Consider the following 7,660-nt stretch of genomic DNA (forward strand, 5'->3'; position numbering starts at 1 on the left):
TCTATTTATGTCCTCAAGTAAAAAAAACATTGTTTACTACTTACAACTGTTTTGGTATGAATTTATGGCTTAGGCTAAGATAAACATTTTATAATACATGGTGTCACAAAAATGTTGAATAGATTATTAAATTAGAAAATAAATTAAAAGTTTCTCTACTTTTGGCCGGCACTGTATATACATTCATTCTAATATTTATTTAAAGATTATTTATCACTAGAAAAGTTGTATGCCTTATAGGCTTTGAACATGACCCTCCGAAGTAAAAAATAATATTTTTTCTTTTAAATTTACTAATTTTATTTTAAGACAATTAACAACCTTCGTCTACATTGTCAGAGGCTTTTAAGCCGATCCAGGAAGCTCCAGAGCGGTGAGCATTCGCCATACGTTTTCTGGATCGCGAGTTCTGGATAATTACGCGTATATACATTGTCGCCATTTAACGTTCCATTGACCAAGCGGAATATAAATATTTAAAATCTTCCGTTGTGTCCCGGGAGGCAGTAAAAAATTGTTAAAGTTTTACGAGCCCCCTAGGATGTCACATAATATAAGAGTACGATGCGTTTTATGAACTTCCGTGACACATAAAAACCGACTCGTAAAATCCACTAATAAATGGAAAACCGAAAAGTAACAACTGTAGGTTTTGTTTGAAAATTGGGTTCAACTGCCTGGTAGAAACAACTAAAGTTCTTACTACGGTACGATGAAACAAAAGCGAAAACTTCTTAGTTTCGACCTTGTATAACAGTGAATTTAGTGTTTTTCTTTCTAGGGGTGTATCGAGACAAAAAAAAAATGAGAAGAAGAAGGTCGAAAATAAAATGTCGTCCGCTTTTAGAACACCCACCTTAGCGGGTGATCTCTGCGATGGGTTTCGGTGTAAAGTTACATAAAAGGATTCATGCCGCCGCCCCTCGAGGGTCCCATGAAAATTACACTTCATCATTTTTGACGTTTTTCATAGAAGTAAATGGGTTTTACAGTAACGGAGAATTAATAAAGTAGTACCAGTCGAATCATTTCAATGTGTCTTTTTGTTTAAATTTTTAATGTTTTTTTTTTTGAGTCATACTAAACAATCTGTTGGCCAACTGTTTTTAAAAGCACGTCATGGTGTTTGGATTATTTGGCTTATTCTATAATACGATTGTTTAAAAGTTATCTTATTAAGAGAAAATAAATGGTGTTCTTGCACCACGAATTTAATAATTAATATACCTGGACAGCCAATTTAATGAAAAGTAAATGACCACTACTAGGGGGCCGTCATTTTGCGTGATTATATGCTTTAACAAATTTCTTAATGAAGAACTAATTTCCATTTTCAGTAAGAAACAAAAAATGATAAAATTAATTAATCTTGTTTATCACGTCAATAATTAATTTAATTGAATAACCCAAAACTTTCAACTAAAAATCCAATCTAACGCCAAACATCGGATTTGTTTGTTTGTCTTGTTAAAAGCAATCTCGAATTTCAAATTACGATATTTGTTTACGTTAAACCTAATTTCCAGTAGCTTTGAGTTAATATGTCGGGGTTCCGTGTATATTTATATTAGAAGAAAAAACGCCCGTTTATTTATCTTTTAATATGTATATTCCGTGACACCATGAAGATTCTCTGTGTCGCCTATGACTCGTAAACAATTTATTATATGGGGCGTTAGAAATTAAAAAAAAAAATCATTTATTTTAAGGCCAACTTCCTTTATAATTCAGTTCGAATGTTGCTGCGCGCGTAAAAATAATTCCATCGATGATAAGTCGGGAAAATTCTAATTTTAAAGGGAATAAATCACTTTATCTTCAAAAACCGACCGAGGTTGCGACATTTTGGTTAATACGAGTCGGGTTTCTTTTTATATTCGCTCCTGACATATGAAACATTTTTATTTTTCTTTTCTTGTTTTAAGACAAATTTAAACGATTTTTTTTAAATAAAAGCGTTATTTTTTAGTGGTACCATGTCTTGAAAAAAATAAAATTTTTTAAAAAATCTGGAAAATCCTTTTAATTATTCAGGAAAGCTGTATCAAGTTCCTAAAATGTATTACAGATACATTTACAGATTTAATTTTTTTATTCTTTTTTTTTTATTGTGCAAATTTTTCTGATTTAAAATTTGGTTTGAAAAAATAAGAAATTATATCGTGATGATGTCTGAAAAAATTATATTGAATTCACTAAAAGATATAAAAAAATTACTGCAAAAGTCTGGATGAAATTACAGATTATTTTAAGTTAAAGACCTTAAATCCTATTTTTTGTTCGTATGGTTCATAAATACATAAATAAAGTGGTGGGATGCGGTAGAAAGTGAAAAAGTGGACTTTTCACCCCTTTTTAAGCATATAAACGGATCTGAGTCCCATGAATCATTGACGATCACTATGAAATTATTTCTCCCGTCTGTAAAGTTCTTAAATACGTAATAAAAGTACAATTTTATAATCATCCAGAATGTTCCTGAGAGGTGAGATGCGGTAGAAAGTGTAAAAGTGGACTTTTTACCCCCTTTTAAGCATATAAACCGGTCTGAGTCCCATGAATCATTGACGATCACTATGAAATTACTTCTCCTGTCTGTAAAGTTCTTAAATACGTAATAAAAGTACAATTTTATAATGATCCAGAATGTTCCTGAGAGGTGAGATGCGGTAGAAAGTGAAAAAGTGGACTTTTTCCCCCTTTTTAAGCATATAAACGGATCTGAGTCCCATGAATTATTGACGATCACTATGAAATTATTTCTCCCATCTGTAAAGTTCATAAATACGTAATAAAAATACAATTTCATAATGATCCAAAATGTTTCTGAGAGGTGAGATGCGGTAGAAAGTGAAAAAGTGGACTTTTTACCCCCTTTTAAGCATATAAACCGGTCTGAGTCCCATGAATCATTGACGATCACTATGAAATTATTTCTCCCGTCTGTAAAGTTCTTAAATACCTAATAAAAGTACAATTTTATAATGATCCAGAATGTTTCTGAGAGGTGAGATGCGGTACAAAGTGAAAAAGTGGACTTTTTACCCCTTTTTAAGCATATAAACGGATCTGAGTCCCATGAATCATTGACGATGACTATGAAATTATTTCTCCCGTCTGTAAAGTTCTTAAATACGTAATAAAAGTTCAATTTTATAATGATCCAGAATGTTTCTGAGAGGTGAGATGCGGTAGAAAGTGAAAAAGTGGACTTTTTACCCCTTTTTAAGAATATAAACGGATCTGACTCCCATGAATCATTGACGATCACTACGAAATTATTTCTCCCGTCTGTAAAGTTCTTAAATACGTATTAAAAGTACAATTTTATAATGATCCAGAATGTTTCTGAGAGGTGAGATGCGGTAGAAAGTGAAAAAGTGGACTTTTTACCCCCTTTTGGGAATATAAACTGGTCTGAGTCCCATGAATCATTGACGATCACTCTGAAATTATATCTTCCGTCTGTAAAGTTCTTAAATACATAATAAAAGTACAATTTTATAATGATCCAGAATGTTTCTGAGAGGTGAGATGCGGTAGAAAGTGAAAAAGTGGACTTTTTACCCCCTTTTGGGAATATAAACTGGTCTGAGTCCCATGAATCATTGACGATCACTCTGAAATTATATCTTCCGTCTGTAAAGTTCTTAAATACATAATAAAAGTACAATTTTATAATGATCCAGAATGTTTCTGAGAGGTGAGATGCGGTAGAAAGTGAAAAAGTGGACTTTTTACCCCCTTTTGGGAATATAAACTGGTCTGAGTCCCATGAATCATTGACGATCACTCTGAAATTATATCTTCCGTCTGTAAAGTTCTTAAATACATAATAAAAGTACAATTTTATAATGATCCAGAATGTTTCTGAGAGGTGAGATGCGGTAGAAAGTGAAAAAGTGGACTTTTTACCCCCTTTTGGGAATATAAACTGGTCTGAGTCCCATGAATCATTGACGATCACTCTGAAATTATATCTTCCGTCTGTAAAGTTCTTAAATACATAATAAAAGTACAATTTTATAATGATCCAGAATGTTTCTGAGAGGTGAGATGCGGTAGAAAGTGAAAAAGTGGACTTTTTACCCCCTTTTGGGAATATAAACTGGTCTGAGTCCCATGAATCATTGACGATCACTCTGAAATTATATCTTCCGTCTGTAAAGTTCTTAAATACATAATAAAAGTACAATTTTATAATGATCCAGAATGTTTGTGAGAGGTGAGATGCGGTAGAAAGTGAAAAAGTGGACTTTTTACCCCTTTTTAAGCATATAAACGGATCTGAGTCCCATGAATCATTGACGATCACTCTGAAATTATATCTCCCGTCTGTAAAGTTCTTAAATACATAATAAAAGTACAATTTTATAATCATCCAGAATGTTCCTGAGAGGTGAGATGCGGTAGAAAGTGTAAAAGTGGACTTTTTACCCCCTTTTAAGCATATAAACGGATCTGAGTCCCATGAATCATTGACGATGACTATGAAATTATTTCTCCCGTCTGTAAAGTTCTTAAATACGTAATAAAAGTACAATTTTATAATGATCCAGAATGTTTCTGAGAGGTGAGATGCGGTAGAAAGTGAAAAAGTGGACTTTTTACCCCTTTTTAAGAATATAAACGGATCTGACTCCCATGAATCATTGACGATCACTACGAAATTATTTCTCCCGTCTGTAAAGTTCTTAAATACGTATTAAAAGTACAATTTTATAATGATCCAGAATGTTTCTGAGAGGTGAGATGCGGTAGAAAGTGAAAAAGTGGACTTTTTACCCCCTTTTGGGAATATAAACTGGTCTGAGTCCCATGAATCATTGACGATCACTCTGAAATTATATCTTCCGTCTGTAAAGTTCTTAAATACATAATAAAAGTACAATTTTATAATGATCCAGAATGTTTCTGAGAGGTGAGATGCGGTAGAAAGTGAAAAAGTGGACTTTTTACCCCCTTTTGGGAATATAAACTGGTCTGAGTCCCATGAATCATTGACGATCACTATGAAATTATTTCTTCCGTCTGTAAAGTTCTTAAATACGTAATAAAAGTACAATTTTATAATGATCCAGAATGTTTCTGAGAGGTGAGATGCGGTACAAAGTGAAAAAGTGGACTTTTTACCCCTTTTTAAGAATATAAACGGATCTGAGTCCCATGAATCATTGACGATCACTATGAAATTATTTCTCCCGTCTGTAAAGTTCTTAAATACGTATTAAAAGTACAATTTTATAATGATCCAGAATGTTTCTGAGAGGTGAGATGCGGTAGAAAGTGAAAAAGTGGACTTTTTACCCCTTTTTAAGAATATAAACGGATCTGACTCCCATGAATCATTGACGATCACTACGAAATTATTTCTCCCGTCTGTAAAGTTCTTAAATACGTAATAAAAGTACAATTTTATAATGATCCAGAATGTTCCTGAGAGGTGAGATGCGGTAGAAAGTGAAAAAGTGGACTTTTTACCCCTTTTTAAGCATATAAACGGATCTGAGTCCCATGAATCATTGACGATCACTATGAAATTATTTCTCCCGTCTGTAAAGTTCTTAAATACGTATTAAAAGTACAATTTTATAATGATCTAGAATGTTTCTGAGAGGTGAGATGCGGTAGAAAGTGAAAAAGTGGACTTTTTACCCCTTTTTAAGCATATAAACGGATCTGAGTCCCATGAATCATTGACGATGACTATGAAATTATTTCTCCCGTCTGTAAAGTTCTTAAATACGTAATAAAAGTACAATTTTATAATGATCCAGAATGTTTCTGAGAGGTGAGATGCGGTAGAAAGTGAAAAAGTGGACTTTTTACCCCTTTTTAAGAATATAAACGGATCTGACTCCCATGAATCATTGACGATCACTACGAAATTATTTCTCCCGTCTGTAAAGTTCTTAAATACGTAATAAAAGTACAATTTTATAATGATCCAGAATGTTCCTGAGAGGTGAGATGCGGTAGAAAGTGAAAAAGTGGACTTTTTACCCCTTTTTAAGCATATAAACGGATCTGAGTCCCATGAATCATTGACGATCACTATGAAATTATTTCTCCCGTCTGTAAAGTTCTTAAATACGTATTAAAAGTACAATTTTATAATGATCCAGAATGTTTCTGAGAGGTGAGATGCGGTAGAAAGTGAAAAAGTGGACTTTTTACCCCTTTTTAAGCATATAAACGGATCTGAGTCCCATGAATCATTGACGATCACTCTGAAATTATATCTCCCGTCTGTAAAGTTCTTAAATACATAATAAAAGTACAATTTTATAATGATCCAGAATGTTTGTGAGAGGTGAGATGCGGTAGAAAGTGAAAAAGTGGACTTTTTACCCCTTTTTAAGCATATAAACCGGTCTGAGTCCCATGAATCATTGACGATCACTATGAAATTATTTCTCCCGTCTGTAAAGTTCTTAAATACGTAATAAAAGTACAATTTTATAATGATCCAGAATGTTTCTGAGAGGTGAGATGCGGTACAAAGTGAAAAAGTGGACTTTTTACCCCTTTTTAAGCATATAAACGGATCTGAGTCCCATGAATCATTGACGATGACTATGAAATTATTTCTCCCGTCTGTAAAGTTCTTAAATACGTAATAAAAGTACAATTTTATAATGATCCAGAATGTTTCTGAGAGGTGAGATGCGGTAGAAAGTGAAAAAGTGGACTTTTTACCCCTTTTTAAGAATATAAACGGATCTGACTCCCATGAATCATTGACGATCACTACGAAATTATTTCTCCCGTCTGTAAAGTTCTTAAATACGTAATAAAAGTACAATTTTATAATGATCCAGAATGTTCCTGAGAGGTGAGATGCGGTAGAAAGTGAAAAAGTGGACTTTTTACCCCTTTTTAAGCATATAAACGGATCTGAGTCCCATGAATCATTGACGATCACTATGAAATTATTTCTCCCGTCTGTAAAGTTCTTAAATACGTATTAAAAGTACAATTTTATAATGATCCAGAATGTTTCTGAGAGGTGAGATGCGGTAGAAAGTGAAAAAGTGGACTTTTTACCCCTTTTTAAGCATATAAACGGATCTGAGTCCCATGAATCATTGACGATCACTCTGAAATTATATCTCCCGTCTGTAAAGTTCTTAAATACATAATAAAAGTACAATTTTATAATGATCCAGAATGTTTGTGAGAGGTGAGATGCGGTAGAAAGTGAAAAAGTGGACTTTTTACCCCTTTTTAAGCATATAAACGGATCTGAGTCCCATGAATCATTGACGATCACTCTGAAATTATATCTCCCGTCTGTAAAGTTCTTAAATACATAATAAAAGTACAATTTTATAATGATCCAGAATGTTTGTGAGAGGTGAGATGCGGTAGAAAGTGAAAAATTGGACTTTTTACCCCCTTTTAAGCATATAAACCGGTCTGAGTCCCATGAATCATTGACGATCACTATGAAATTACTTCTCCTGTCTGTAAAGTTCTTAAATACGTAATAAAAGTACAATTTTATAATGATCCAGAATGTTCCTGAGAGGTGAGATGCGGTAGAAAGTGAAAAAGTGGACTTTTTCCCCCTTTTTAAGCATATAAACGGATCTGAGTCCCATGAATCATTGACGATCACTATGAAATTATTTCTCCCATCTGTAAAGTTCATAAATAC

This window comes from Anthonomus grandis, chromosome 13 (genome assembly GCF_022605725.1).
Source record: "Anthonomus grandis grandis chromosome 13, icAntGran1.3, whole genome shotgun sequence".
In the NCBI taxonomy this organism is placed as follows: Eukaryota; Metazoa; Arthropoda; class Insecta; order Coleoptera; family Curculionidae; genus Anthonomus; species Anthonomus grandis.